The 15,971-nt window shown below is 39.3% G+C and overlaps 1 protein-coding gene across 1 annotated transcript in view; it reads left to right on the top strand.

Annotated features, from left to right (window-relative positions):
* FRAS1 (Fraser extracellular matrix complex subunit 1) overlaps positions 1-15,971 on the top strand; it is a 508,994-nt gene that overhangs the window by 173,824 nt on the left and 319,199 nt on the right. The gene's annotated exons all lie outside the window — the stretch shown is intronic.

Genomic DNA, 15,971 nt, shown 5'->3' on the forward strand with positions numbered 1-15,971 from the left:
AGCCCATTCCAATATTCTTGCCTGAAGAATCCCGTGGACAGAGGAACCGGTGCTATATAGTCCATGGGGCTGCAAAAGTGTTAGACATGACTTAGCGATTAAGCAACAAATACACACATATACATAATACACATGTAACATGTATTTTATAGATATATACACACATATAGATGTGCATCTATAATATACTTATACAATCAGTTTAGTCCAGTCACTTAGTTGTGTCCGATTCTTTGCAGCCCCATGGACTGCAGCACACCAGGCTTCCTTGTCTATCACTGACTCTCGGAACTTGCTCAAACTCATTTCCATTGAGTCGGTGATGCCCTCCAGCCATCTCATCCACTGTTGTCCCCTTCTCTTCCTGCCTTCAATCTTTTCCAGCATTAGGGTCTTTTCCAAAGAGTCAGTTCTTTTGCATTAGGTTACCAACGTATTGGAGCTTCAGTTTCAGTGTCAGTCCTTCCAGTGAATATTCGGTACTGGTCTCCTTTAGATTGACTGGTTGGATCTCAGGGACTCTCAAGAGTCTTCTCTAACACCACAGCTCAAAAGCATCCATTCTTCAGAGCTCAGCTTTCTTTATGGTCCAACTGTCACATCCATACATGACAACTGGAAAAACCATAGCTTTGACTATACAGATCTTTGTTGGCCAAGTAGTCTCTGCTTTTTAATATGCCTTCTAGGTTTGTCATAGCTTTTCATCCAGGGAGCAAGTGTCTTTTAATTTCATGGCTGCAGTCACCATTTGCAGTGATTTTGGAGCCTCCCAAAATAAAGTCTGTCCCCGTTTCCATCATTTCCCCATCTATTTGCCATGAAGTGATGGGACTGGATGCCATGATACTTATTTGCTGAATGCTGAGTTTTTAGCCAACTTTTTCACTCTCCTCTTTCACTTTCATCAAGAGGCTCTTCAGTTCCTCTTTGCTTTCTGCCATAAGGCTGGTGTCATCTGCATATCTGAGATTATTGATATTTCTCCCAGCAATCTTGATTCCAGCTTGTCCTCCATCCAGCCTGGCATTTTGCATGATATACTCTGCATATAAGTTAAATAAGTAGGGCAACAATATACAGCCTTGATGTACTCCTTTCCCTGTTTGGAACCAGTCCATTGTTCCATGTCTGGTTCTGACTGTTGCTTCTTGACCTGCATACAGATTTCTCAGGAGGCAGGTAAGGTGGTCTGATATTCCCATCTCTTGAAGAATTTTCCACAGTTTTTTGTGATCTACACAGTCAAAGGCTTTGGTGTAATTAATAGAGCAGAAATAGATGTTTTTCTGGAATTCTTTTGCCTTTTTTATGATCCAGCAGATATTGGAAATTTAATATATGGTTCCTCTGCCTTTTCTAAATCCAGTTTGAATGTCTGGAAGTTCATGGTTCATATACTGTTGAAACCTGGCTTGGAGAATTTTGAGCATTACTTTGCCAGCATGTAAGATGAGTGCAATTGTGCAGTAGCTTGGACATTCTTTGGCATTGCCTTTCTTTGGGATTGGAATGAAAACTGACCTTTTCCAGTCCTGTGGCCACTGCTGAGTTTTCCAAATTTGCTGGCATATTGACTGCAGCACTTTTACAGCATCATCTTTCAAGATTTGAAATAGCTCAGCGGGAATTCCATCACCTATGCTAGCTTTGTTTGTAGTGATGCTTCCTAAGGCTCACTTGGCTTCAGACTTCAGGATGTCTGGCTCTAGCTGAGGGATAACACGATCGTATATATGTTATTAGTTGCTTGGTAAGTAGTAACTTTGTGTACTGGACATTTTAAAGGGGGGTTTGGGAAATTGTCCTCTGCGTTAAGTTAAATAAAGTTAACTTTAAGTTAACATTAAGTTAAATAAATCACTTTTTTTCCCAAAAAACATTTCTCTCTATGGTATCAAATTTTGAAATGTTTTATTTCTGTCTTGCTTGTACATAATGAAAAGTGGTTGGTATACTAATGAACTTGGTCATGAAACACACACAAGAGAAAAAAAAATCCAACAACCAATGGGCTACTTTATAAATTCTGCAATGGGTATAGTGATGATTTCTCTGAGTAGCAGAGGTCATGGAGAGATTTTTCTGGGTATAGGAAGGTCTAAAGTTGGAGAAGTGGGAGTCACTGCTCTACGCTGCAATTTCTGGGCACTGAGCCAAGAAATGCAAATGTGTTACCTAATTTATCCTCCTGGGTAGATTTTATTATCTTTATTCTTTTTACATTAAAGGAAACTGAGGTTGAGTTGGGATAATTGTCTTGCTGAAGGTTTTGTAATTATTAAGGCAGGGAGCTGAATTCCAGCCCAGGATGTTTTGGTCCCAAAATTCATTTCTAGATTATGGATATATAGTCTGATCTCTGAATTTTATGGAAGCGGAATCTGAGACCCATGTGAGTGGCTTGTCTACTGTGTCCTCCTTGGTCAAAGCAGGTTCTGACTCTGTCTAGTGTTCTTTTTCTATACTAGGTTTTTTCTTCACTTCTTGACTTTTGCTTTGTTGCGTAGTTGTTTCAAAACTCTTGCTTCTTTAATTGTATTTCAAGTTCAAGGGCAAATATAAGGGACTGGGTTGTATTCTTCTGTCTCTGGTTTGGGCTATATTTTTCCGTACTTGCATATTGTATCTGACAATGAAGAATCCTCAATAAGTTCTTGGTGAATTGAATTCTTGAAGGAATTAGTCTCTAACATCTTATTTTCATTGATGAAGAGGTATAAATACATACAAATATACATATATGTGATGCCAGCAAATTTGGAAAACTCAGCAGTGGCCACAGGGCTGATAAAGATCAGTTTTCATTCTAATCCCAAAGAAGGGCCATGCCAAAGAATGTTCAGACTACCATACCATTGTGCTCATTGTGCTCATTACCTCATGCTAGTGAGGTAATGCTCAAAATCCTTCAAGCTAGGCTTCAACAGTATGTGAATCAAGAACTTCCAGATGTACAGTCTGAATTTAGAAAAGGCAGAGGAACCAGAGATCAAATTGGCAGCATCCACTGGATCATAGAAAAAGGAAGAGAATTCCAGAAAAACATCTACTTCTGCCTTATTGACTATGTTAAACCGTTGACTGTGTGGATCACAACAAACTGGAAAATTCTTCAAGAGATGGGAATACCATACCGCCTTACCTGACTCCTGTAAAACCTGTATGCAGGTCAAGAAGCAACAGTTAGAACCAGACATGGAAAAATGGACTGGTTCCAAATAGGGAAAGGAGTACATCAAGGCTGTATATTGTCACCCTGCTTATTTAACCTAATGCAGAGTACATCATGCACCGTGCTGGGTTGGATGACTCACAAGCTGGAATCAAGATTGCCAGGAGAAATATCAATAACCTCAGATATCTAGAAGATATCACTATAATGGCAGAAAGCAAAGAGGAACTAAAGAGACTTTTAATGAAAGTGAAAGAGGACAGTGAAAAAGCTGGCTTAAAACTCAACATTCAAAAAACTACGATCATGGCATCCAGTTTCATCACTTGATGGCAAGTAGGTGGGGAAATGATGGAAACAGTGACAGACTTTATTTTCTTGGTCTCCAAAATGACTGCAGTTGGTGCCTATAGCCATGAAATTAAAAGATTCCTGCTCCTTGGAAAAAAAGCTGTGACATCTGTGCAGTATATTAAAAAGCAGAGCCATCACTTTACCAACAAAGGTCTGTATAGTCAGAGCTATGGTTTTTCCAGTAGTCGTATAGGAATGCAAGAGTTGGATCATAAAAAAGGCTGAATGGCAAAGAATTGATGCTTTTGAACTGTGGTGCTGGAGAAGCCTCTTGAGAGTCCCTTGGACAGCAAGGAGATCAAACCAGTCAATCCTAGGGGACATCAATCTTGAATATTCTTTGGAAGGACTGATACTGAAGCGAAGCTCCAATACTCTGGGCACCTGATGTGAAGAGCCAATTCATTGGAAAAGACTCTGATGTTGGGAAAAATTGAGGGCAGGAGGAGAAGGGGATGATAGGATGAGATGGTTAGATGACATCACTGACCCAGTGGACCTCAATTTGAGCAAACTCCAGGAGATGGTGAAGGACATAGAAGCCTGGCATGCTGTAGTCCGTGGGGTTGCAAAGATTTGTACATGAGTGAGAGACTGAACAACAAGGATACATATCTACATATGGGGTTTTATTTTGGAAAATTCAGCTGATATTTTATAATAAAGGCTCTCAATTTTATTGTATACACTGCTCTGTTTTTCACCCAGTCTTACTGTCTTTATCCTTTAACATTTTTTGTCAATGTAATTGTTCATATGCTGTGTGCTTAATCACTCAGTCATATCCAACTCTTTCCAACCCCATGGAATGTAGCCCACCAGGCTCCTCTGTCCATGGAATTCTCCAGCAGGAATACTGGAGTGGGTTGCCATTCCCTTCTCACATGATCTTCCCAACCCAGGGATCGAACCCAGGTCTCCCACATTGTAGGCAGATTCCTTACCATCTAAACCACCGGGGAAGCCTGTAATCACTCATAATTTAAGGTTTATATTTAATATTGCTATTGCTCTCTATTTGTCACTTCTGTTCTATTTTTTATCTTTTTGTCTTTTGGATCTAATCCTTTTTGTGTGTATCTAATTTCACATTAGGTTTTTAGTTATACATGCTTTATTTCTTTAATGGTTATCCTAGAAATTACAGTATGTAGTAATCATTTTATATATCTCCTCCCAACTAATACTAGAACCTTGAAACATTTCAGCTTTATTTATTCCTCTACTATCTTATTATTTTTGTTAGGCATTTTAAACATATATATTTCAATTCTCACAAGATGTCAACATTTTGTTTTGTACAGTTATTTATTTAGATTGCTTGCATATTTGATGTTTTGATTACTCTAAATTCCTTCTTACATTACTGTGTTTCCACCTAGAATCATTTTCTTTTTGCCTGCAGAATTTATTTAATATTTTCATTTCTTTAGTTTGAGTTTGTAGGTGACAAATTCTCACACATTTTATTAATTTAAAATATGTTTATCTCATTTTCATTGTTCAAGGATATTTTTGTTAGGTATACAGTTCTAAATTGATGATTGATTTATTTCTCTCTTTAAATATTTGTTTTCTGCCTTTCACCGTTTTTTTTTTTGTTGTTTTTTTTTTGGTGGACAAGTTAGCTGTCGGTTTTAGTATTAATGTTTGAAGTTAATTCCTCTGTGGCTTTGAAGATTTTTCTCTATGAGAGCAACCTAAATGTCTTTTGATGAATGAATAGACAAAGATAATATAGCATATATAAATACAATGAAATATTGTTCGGCTTTAAAAAGGAAGGAAATTCTAAGTTTGCAACAGTATGGATGAATCTGGAGGGCACTGTGTTAAGTGAAATAAACCACATGAGGAAAGACTGCATGGTATTAGCTATATGCTGAATATATATATATTTTAAAAGGCAAACTCATAGAAATGGACAGTAGAAAGGTGGTTATCAAGACTGGGGATGGAGAAAGGAGGGACAAGTTGGAGGAAAAAATTTTTTTCTCTTTGCTGTGGATTTTTCTGTGTCTTACCCTGATGTTCTTAGGTGTTTTCTTTAGGTGTATTCTACTTAATGTACATAGTAGTTCTTGAATCTATGGCTTGATGTTTTTCTTCTGTTTGGAGAAATTCTTGGCTATTAATTCTTGAAAAGTTTATTTCTGCTTATTTTCTGCTATTTCTTTCTCAGGATGCAGTTGCCCATATATTAAACCTTATGTCATGTTCCTTGTGTCTCCCATGCTCTTTTCCAAGGTTTCCATACTTTTTGTTCTTAATGTTTCAGTTTGGGGTTTTCTGTTACTTATCCTTCTGGTTGTTGTTGTTTGGGGTTTTCTGTTTCTTATCCTTCTGGTTGTTGTTGTTGTTATTGTTGTGTGTGTTATATCCAGTCTGCAGTTAAGCAAAATTAATCTCATATGTTTGTTTTCTGTTTTGCAATTTGAAATTAACTATGCTTATAGATATTGGTTATCTGATGAAATATTCATAGGTTTTATAAAATCTCTAATATATGTTTTATTGTCTTCTGTTATCTTCATTAAATTCTAAACAAAATGAAGTAAAATCTTTGTTTGAGTTACATGTTAGTTAATTTCCTGGACAATTCAGGGTATATTATTAGCACTCAATAAAGTCTTTATATTTATGTGTAAAACAGGAACAGTTGAGATATATAACCAGATAACTATAAACAGGTTTTTCATTGCTGTGAATGTTTTGTGGGACACTTGAAAGTCATGTGAAAGTGGGACAGTTTTCTAGGTGCTGCAATGTCTTACTTATTACAAGACATCTGGAATTTATGATCCTTATCTATTAAATGTCAGTAACACGCCCACCTTTATTCTTCAAAGCAAAATTTTAAATGCCTCTTGGGGTTGCTTAGTCCCTGTTTAGCAGCATGCTGTACATTAAATCATGAGGCCGGCTCACCAATGTTGAAGTCTTTGACTCAAGGCCTTGGCTGGGCCTGACAACAGACATTGTGGAATGTGGATTTACCTGGTGGAATGTGAGTGCCAGTACAACTCCCAACCATTTACTGGTTGGCCAGTTTAACTAGACCAACTGCCAAGAGACTAGCTAGAAGGAAAAGCTAGGGATGAAGGTTTTGCTGCATAGCTTCAAGGGCTATGATGCAGCTTTGGCATGCTGGAATACAGTAGCACCAGGCAGACATAGAAGGACCCTTTTAGAACAAAAGTCTTGATGGAAACATAGGTCTAGAAGGCTGGATCTCAAATAGCACATATTGAAATGGGCTACTGCAGCCACAAGAGCAGCTTGGAGAGTGAAGTGCTGTTGTCTGTGTATTTGACTTTCAGCGATTACATCACAAAATCGCTAGAAATTATTTAGATTTGGGAATATCTATCCATCCACTCATCCATCCATTCATTAACTCAGTCAAAATCATTATAAGTGCCTGCTATGTTTCAATCACTATGAGAATGCAAAGCTACCTCTATGTAAAGAAATTATCCTCAATTTTGGGGAGGGAGATAGATGTAAACAATTAATTATAGAACAAATGAGAATGATCTAGTGGGCAGTGGAAGACAAAAAAATAAATAATTTTAATATGAGAGATAATGGTACAGCTATACTTTAATTTCATGTGCAAACATTTTGAATGTTTGATTTTTTTCTCCATTTGCTTTAGAAATAGGAAATAAAGTCTTTGAGAGTTGAATTGCTAGAGAGAATAAAAAAAGCAATTTCAAGCTTAAGCTATCCTAGATTCTCCCTAGTAACTGGATTACTTTGAGTGGAAATATGAGGCAGATTTTTTATGCAATATAGAACTTTCTGTGGTTAACATCTCCAGGAATTTATGAGGGTTATTTTGTCACTGGAGTCCTCTTAGGTTGGGCTTTTACTGAAACAGGATTGTGTTAGAACAAATGGAAAGCTGGGGGTAAAAATAGAAGAGCTAAGCCTGTGTTTCCATTGCTTCAGAATTTGGAATGTGAAGCACATTTGCTGGATATTTAATTTTATTCTATATTTTGAAGAGTATTTTGTTTGTATATTACTCTAGGAGTATGATTTCCACAACACTCTATAGAATAATATTTTGTAAACATGTAAACTATAGGAAAATAAACTTTCCCTTATTTTGGAAGCTGAAGGGATTTTCTAAATAAATCTCTAAATGTTACAAGTGTTCCCTCTGTCACAGAAAATATTGTGGTCAACTGGTTAAGATAGTGGCAAGTAATCAAACTCATAGCTGACATTTATTAAGTGCTTTTTATGCACTAGTCACTGTGCTCAGTAAGTACATTAGTTTATTTCATCTTCACTGTCTCCCTATTGGGTCCTATCTTATCCTTAGTTTATATATTAGGAAATGGAAGCTCAAAAAAGCTAAATGATTTGTCTAAGTTCCCAAATCTAGGAAGTAATTGAATCAGTATTTGAACCCAAGTTTATCAACTCTACCGTATTGTCTTCCCCAGTGGCAGTGGTAAAGGGTCTGCCTGCAAATATAGGAGATGCAGGGAATGAGGGTTCAATCCCTGGGTCAGGAAGATCACCTGGAGGAACCCACACCAGTATTCTTGCTGAGAAAAATAACATGGAAAGAGAAGCCTGGCAGGGGACTCCATAGAGTCACAAAGAGTCAGATGCAACTGAGCATGCGCTTACTATATTGGCATTGGTACTTGAGTTCATATGCTGGATAACTTGGTGTATAACTTTGTGTCCATAGACCAAGGCTGTGGGTACAGATGTGGGTATGGTGGGAAAAATGGAAGCTTTAGAGTCAAATGGACATTGATTCAGATATAGGTAGAAATACCAGACCACCTGACCTGCCTCCTGAGAAATCTGTATGCAAGTCAAGAAGCAACAGTTAGAATTGAACATGGAACAACAGACTGGTTCCAAATAGGAAAAGGAGTATGTCGAGGCTGTATATTGTCATTCTGCTTATTTAACTTCTATGCAGAGTACATCATGAGAAATGCTGGGCTGGAAGAAGCACAAGCTGGAATCAAGATTGCCGGGAGAAATATCCATAACTTCAGATATGCAGATGACACCATCCTTATGGCAGAAAGCAAAGAACTGAAGAGTCTCTGATGAAAGTGAAAGAGGAGAGTGAAAAATTTGGCTAAAAACTCAACATTCAGCAAATGAAGATCATGGCATCCAGTCCTATCACTTCATGGCAAATAGATGGGGAAATGATGGAAATAGGGACAGACTTTATTTTGGGAGGCTCCAAAGTCACTGCAGATGGTGATTGCAGCCATGAAATTAAAAAGGACACTTGCTCCTTGGAAGAAAAGTTATAACCAACCTAGACAGCATATTAAAAAACAGAGAGACTACTTTGCCAACAAAGGTTCATCTGGTCAAAGCTATGGTTTTTCCAGTAGTCATGTATGGTTGTGAGAGTTGGACCATAACGAAAGCTGAGCTCCGATGAATTGATGCTTTTGAACTGTGGTGTTGAAGAAAACTCTTGAGAGTCCCTTGGACTGCAAGGAGATCCAACCAGTCCATCCTAAAGGAAATCAGTCCTGAATATTCAATGGAAGGACTGATGCTGAAGCTGAAACTCCAATACTTTGGCCACCTGATGCGAAGAGGTGACTAATTTGAAAAGACTCTGATGCTGGGCAAGACTGAAGGCAGGAGGAGAAGGGGATGACAGAGGATGAGATGGTTGGATGGCATCAGTGACTCGATGGACATGAATTTGAGTAAGCTCTGGGAGTTGGTGATGAACAGGGAAGCCTGGTGTGCTGCAGTCCATGGGGTTGCAAAGAGTCGCACAGGACTGAGTGACTGAACTGCCAGTCAGTTACAAGCTTTGGGAATATTACCTAGACTCTTGGACTCCTGGTTTCCTTATCTGTAAAATGGAGATGATGACAACACTTATCTCAAAATATTTTAGGAAGACATACGAAAGATGTGAACATGCCAAAGCATCTGAAATCCAGAAGATGTCCTCTTTCTTAGTTTTCTTTACTGTGCCAAAAGAACTTGGAGAAATAAGATTGGCTTTATGGAAGCAGGGGGAGCTTTGGGAACATGAGACAGGGAAATACTGACTGAGTTAAGGAGGCAGAGAAGGTCTCCCTGAAGAGCTGATGTTTAAGCTGAGACTTGGAGGATATGTGAAAATTAGATGAAGAGGGGGTGGGAGTGTGCTGTTGGAGTCACAGGGAGTCTGTTAGGCAGGTGTATCGCTAAACCTCACAGTCCTTTCCCCTGAAAATTAGCAGCACTGCTGTAGTTTATCCCATCTTATTGGCCTACTAAAGTGGGAAAGTGGAAGAGTGATGTGAAATGGTAAGACTGCTCTATAGTAACTATCTATCTATTTATCTATCTATATACACACTACAGACATAAAATAAGGCATGTATAGGTACATGCTCGGAGAAGGCAATGGCACCCCCTCCAGTACTCTTGCTGGAAAATTTCATGGACGGAGCCTGGAAGGCTGCAGTCCATGGGGTCGCTGAGGGTCAGACGTGACTGAGCAACTTCACTTTCACTTTTCACTTTCATGCATTGTAGAAGGAAATGGCAACCCACTCCAGTGTTCTTGCCTGGAGAATCCCAGGAACGGGGGATTGCCATCTTTGGGGTCGCACAGAGTTGGACATGACTGAAGTGACTTAGCCTTAGCTTAGGTACATGCTAAGTCACTTCAGTTGTGTTCGACTCTGACTCTATGGACTGCAGTCTGCCAGGCTCCTCTGTGCATGGGATTCTACAGGTAAGAATACTGGAGTGGGTTGCCATGACCTTCTCCAGGGGATCTCCCAACCCAGGGATCAAACCCGCGTCTCTTACGTCTACTTGCATTGGCAGGTGTGTTCTTTACCACTGGAGCCACCTGTAAATAGGGTGGATTTGAATCCCAGATCCACCCTTTACTAGATGTGTTCTGGACAATTCACTCAGCCTTTTCACACCTTGTTCCATCATTGAAAAAGTAGCATGGTGATGCTTTGTCCACAAGATGCTGGGAGGGCCCCTGAGATGCTGAGTGTGTGGGAGATCTGGAGAAGTACTGGCCCTTGGTAGTAGCTTGTTTCCTTTCCTTTCCTTTCCTTTCCTTTCTGCTCCTCCACCGGCTCTAGCTCACTATTCTAGGACATATGTACAAGAACATGATGTTAATTTGCCGTGCTTTTCAGGGTTTCTTGTCAGCCAACTGAACAAAGACATTTGCAGTTGTATAAAGAAGCTGTCTTTTCATCTGTGGTCCATGATGTTGTTTCTGTATCTAAGTTGATCTTCTTATGATTGATTCCTTCAACTTTATCACTTTAAGACAACAGCAGGAGGAGATCAGGTACAAGCTAATCACTCCAGAATGCTAAAATGTGAAACTACTTCAGTCCTTGGTGTGCAGAACAGACTCCATAAGGGGGTATTGTGTGGAGCAAGGCTCAATGGTAAAGAACACACCTGTCAATTCAGGACATATGGGCCTAATCCGTGGGATGGGAAGATCCCCTAGAGAAGGAAATGGTAACCCACTCCAGTATTCTTGCCTGGGAAATCCCATGGACAGAGGCGCCTAGTACACTTCAGTCCATGGGGGTCACAAAAGAGTTGGACATGACTTAGACACTGAACATCAGCAAATTTTAAAAATAGGTCTCAAGCAGGAAGGGGATCACCATTTTCTGTTTTATTTGCCTTTGGCTTGTGTTTGTTCTTCCTGCAAGGGGGGAATTTAATGTAAATACAAGGTCTCTTAACCTTTCCTTACCAATAAGTGTCCTCTGTTCCCTTTTATTTGGGGGTGGATAAAGAGTTTCACATGAACTTAAAAATGAGACCAAATGAAAAAGGCACTGTTTATCTAAGCTGTCTGAGGAAGGGCGCTTGGGAAAAGAATTGAACTCTGAAATAACCTTATGAAAGTTATTGATTCGTTTCTTTATGGTTCCTTGACAAACAGGAACCATTATTTCTGTGTCCGAATTGGAGCTGGGTCAAAGAACCCTTATATATGGATTATCTTTCCTGAAAACCAGACTTGTCAGGAAAATGAACTTCCAGAAATGGAGACACGAGGCCCAGTGGAATATTGCAGTCCTTTCATGGCATTCAAGGACAAATAGAGACACAGTTAGTTTTTAAAAATCTTACTGAGCCCAAGAAGAAATGTTTGAGAATAACACAAAGGTTTAGGTAAATGGCTCACTCTTAGGTATTTGTTGGGTGGTTTTATTTAACTCCCCTCCTGCCATGCCAGTTCAACTTCACAACTCAGTTGCTTTCTACCTATGGTTTGTAGAGAAAAGGGTACCGTATTTTTGTTTTTCTCTGTCTTATATTTTGAAATTAACTTTAAAAGATCATATAAGTTACATATATTTTGCTATTGAAATAACAAAAAATATGGATAAGGATAATGGAAAGACAAAAAATCACCAAGAATCCCTACCCAGGAATGACCATGCACAGAAGTGTATTTTAGTTATAAAAACACATTATATTCTGCTTACTATTTTGTAACTTGAAGCATAACTTTGGAGTATTTTATTCCTTCTTTCTCATCTTTGTCCTAACGAGCCAAGGAGATTTAAAATGGGATGAATAAATCAATAATTAAAATAGGGTTATTATAACATTAAGATAAAAACATTATGTCGACAGTTGATAAACTATTATAGAATATTGTAAATAAAGTTTCCCCAGCACTCATGAGGGATGTAGTCATTGTTTATTTTTAGCATTAAACAAATATTTAATAAATGCTTAACCGAGTGAAATAGTTTTTGTTGTTTTTTGAAGCACCTTGCTATTACTTCAACATGTCTAGGGATGGAGGCACTGTATTATCTGCAAGAACACTTTATTCACTCATTACTAGAAATATTAAAAGCCATTTAGGTTGCTTTTTAGGTTTATTGTAATCTAATCCTTTAATCTACATTCTAGTGAAAAACTATTTTAAGACTATTTCTTCTGCAGAGTGTGTTAGATTGGAAGAGAGGATTATAAAGCAACAGAATTGCAATGGTAACATGGAAAATCTGTAGAATTTACTTTACAGTGTTATTTCTTTGGACTTTATGGCTTTATCCAATTTTAGCAATCGAGGAACTCTAGTATCCCTTCCTTCATAAAGCAACTTTATGGTACCATAGAAATTGATTCCTAAAGTTTTAGACCTGAAAAATATATGGCCATCAATCTAGGCCTTGGTAAAGGGCTCATTTTGTTTAAAATTAACCATAAATTATAGACTCAATGAGGACATTTATATAAGGAAGTTTTTTGAAAATGCCTAGATGAAGAAAATTTTTCTTTGTAGTTTGAAAGTGAAAGTTGCTCAGTCCTGTCCAACTTTTTGCTACCCCATAGACCGTAGCCCACCAGGCTCCTCTGTCCAAGGAATTCTCCAGGCAAGAGTACTGGAGTGGATCGCTATTCCCTTTGCTGGGGCATCTTCCCAACCCAGAGATCGAACCCAGGTCTCCTGCGTTGCAGGCAGATTCTTTACCATCTGAGCCACCAGGGAAATCTTTGTAGTTTGGTTCCAGGGAACTAATAAGCTTCAACGTTATGGGGCTTTTGTAGTGAATGTCACTGAAATATTGTTTTCTCAAGACCTCTCATCCTAACTGGGATATCTCAAGTCATGGGGAAAGAAATTTTCTTCAGGATAAGTAAGTGTTCAGGTTGTTCACTAATGAAGTCAGCCGACTCTCAATAATTGTGCTCAGTGGAGCGCCTATACACAGAGGAATAAAGCTAGCTCTCCTTCCTGGAAGTGGCATACTGGAGGGAATACAGATATGTGAACAAATTCAGGAATGCTCCCCGGGCCCAGAAATTTAGTTTTTAATTAACATATTGAAAAATCATGTTTCTACAAGTGAAAATGAAAAAATATTCCATGTTTTTAGGACAGTTTGTTCAGAGTTGAGTGAGTGGCGTCCAGTGATTGAAAGCTGTTAAAAGGTATAATGGACTATTTTGGAGTCTAGGGTCACTGAGGAAATAGTTGAGGTGTGGGGAAGAACTTACCGCCCGGTGTAAGAATGGAGGGAGTTTTAGAACCACCCTGGGTTGAAGCGAGTACCTGGAACTGGTGTGGTCATCTGAGGTCTGAGTGAAAAGGAAGATGGGTTCATGGTTACAAATGCTTTTCCAATGACCTGAGTGGTCTTGAAAATGCAATCTATGGATTCATTCATTTCTTCTAATGCAGCATTCCTGGGTCTTTCCGGTGAAAGTGAAAGCTGCTCAGTTGTGTCCGACTCTTTGCGATTCCTTGGACTATACAGTACCTGGAATTCTCTAGGCCAGAATACTGGAGTGGGTAGCCATTCCCTTCTCCAGGGGACCTTCCCACCCCAGGGATCGAACCCAGGGGCAGATTCTTTACCAGCTGAACCACAAGGGAAGCCCTGTCAGTGCTTGGGTGCTAATTAAATCACAGCTTCTCTCTGTTTTGCCTGTGTAGGTTGTAGTGGGAAGATGGGAAAGACAAGGTCCTTAGGGGAATATTTTCACTCCAAGAAAAGGAAATGTTTAGAAAAATACTTGCTAAATGCCTATGACATCGTAGGAAGAATTTGGAATAACAATAAATTACATTACAAATACATAATGGGCCTTTGATAAGTTCCAGGCACTGTTCAAATTTCTCTAAGCACATCGTCTCATCTGATCTTTTCACGAACCCTATGAGTTTAGTTCTTTATCTGCTTTACAGGTGAGGAACTTGGGACATGGAAACCTTGATAAAATGGACTCACTGTTAATGACTGGTGACACCAGGATTCAAATCCAGTAGCCTGATTTCAGGGTCTGGGTTCTTAGGTCTCAGACAGCTTTGTGAACTTGAGCAAACTGCTCAATCTCTCACGTCTTGTTTCCTCATGTCGGAATAGTCATGATAATTACAGCGCCAGCTTCGCAGGGTGGTTGTTCCTGTAAGAGTTTCACGAAGTGCTGATGCACACTGACTTCCCTCTCCTCTGGGCTCAGCCCTCTCCGGTGATGGCAGAGGCCCACCTCCTCCAGCACCGCAAGTGCCTTCTCCTACCAGCACTTCCTGTCAGCACAGGATACGTGATCAATAAACAGCAGCTGCTGACTTCATGAAGTTGTCATTTTTATTTCATCTGTATCCTGAAACTGATACTGTTTTCTTAAATCAGCAGGGAACATATATTACATTGTGCTTGAGAATGAATTTCTTTTTCCCCCCTCACCTATTTGTCATTGCTTTTTGGGTTAAGAGTAGACTGTGGTTGGCACACAATTGTCATTTCAGAAGAACGTGCTGTTAACATAAAGAGAAAGAAATCCAGAGGTATTCCAAGTCAGGTTCCAGTATGCATTTACTTTAATTCAAGTTTTTCATGAATTAGGCACTGGGAATGTCATCTCACCTCAGATAGGTTTTGTCTTTCTTCCATCACTTGGGGTTTGAAGCACATTCCCTAAAAGCTTATACATTTAACATTTCTGAACACAAAGGATGAGTTCATTTTTCCTTGAGAGTGTTATGCACAATCCATGTAAGTCTGTACCAGTGTTGATATCTCAGACATGGTCCTTCAGAGAAACAGAACAAATAGGAAGCTTACATATTAGGTTGGCCAAAAAGTTCATTTGGGTTTTTTCCATAAGATATTATGGCCAACCATATGTATATATATGGGGGTGGGGAGAGGGAGAGAAAGAAAGAGGGAAAAGTAGAGGGAGGCATTTATTTTAGGGAATTGGCTCATATGATTGTGGGGACTGGCAAGTTTGAAGCCTGTAGGGCAGGCCAACAGGCTGGAAACTCAGGCAGAATTTCTGTGATACAGTCTTGAGGCTGAATCTTTCTTCTTCAGGAAACCTTGTTTTTCTCATAAGGCTTTCAGTTGATTGGATGAGGTTCATACACATTGTTGAGGGTAATCTCCTTTGCTTAACTGATTATAAATGTTAATCACATCTATGAAATACCTTCACAGCAACATCTAGGCTTGTGTTTGACCAAACAGCTAGGTACCATAGTGTAGCCAAGTTGACGCAGAAGTTAACCGTCACTTTTGGTGTCTGTCTTTGTGTGATAGCATCTTTTACTAACACCCGTGCTTTTCCCAGCTCATCCCAGTTCAGATTAGTGCTGATAGTTTCTGGCTCTATCAAGAGTTTAGAATTTCCCCTTACTTCTCTCCAATGTATTTGAGTAGTGCTTCAGTTATTCGAGGACAAAAGGATGAGGAAGTATAGAAAGGAGGACAAAACCTTCACTAAGTGACTTGTGCACTGTAAACGTTTAGTTTAGAAAGACCTCCAGTGTGCCGGGCCCAGGATACTGCCTGCTTTGGGGTACTCACAGTCTGGTCTGGGCAGGATAACAGGAATTTGTAAGTGCAGTAAAAGTGTAGCAACATGTACAAGAGACAGTAGGGTTCCAGAGAAGCCATGAAGAGTCACACCCGAGTGGAGG

This window comes from Budorcas taxicolor, chromosome 6 (genome assembly GCF_023091745.1).
Source record: "Budorcas taxicolor isolate Tak-1 chromosome 6, Takin1.1, whole genome shotgun sequence".
Lineage (NCBI taxonomy): Eukaryota > Metazoa > Chordata > Mammalia > Artiodactyla > Bovidae > Budorcas > Budorcas taxicolor.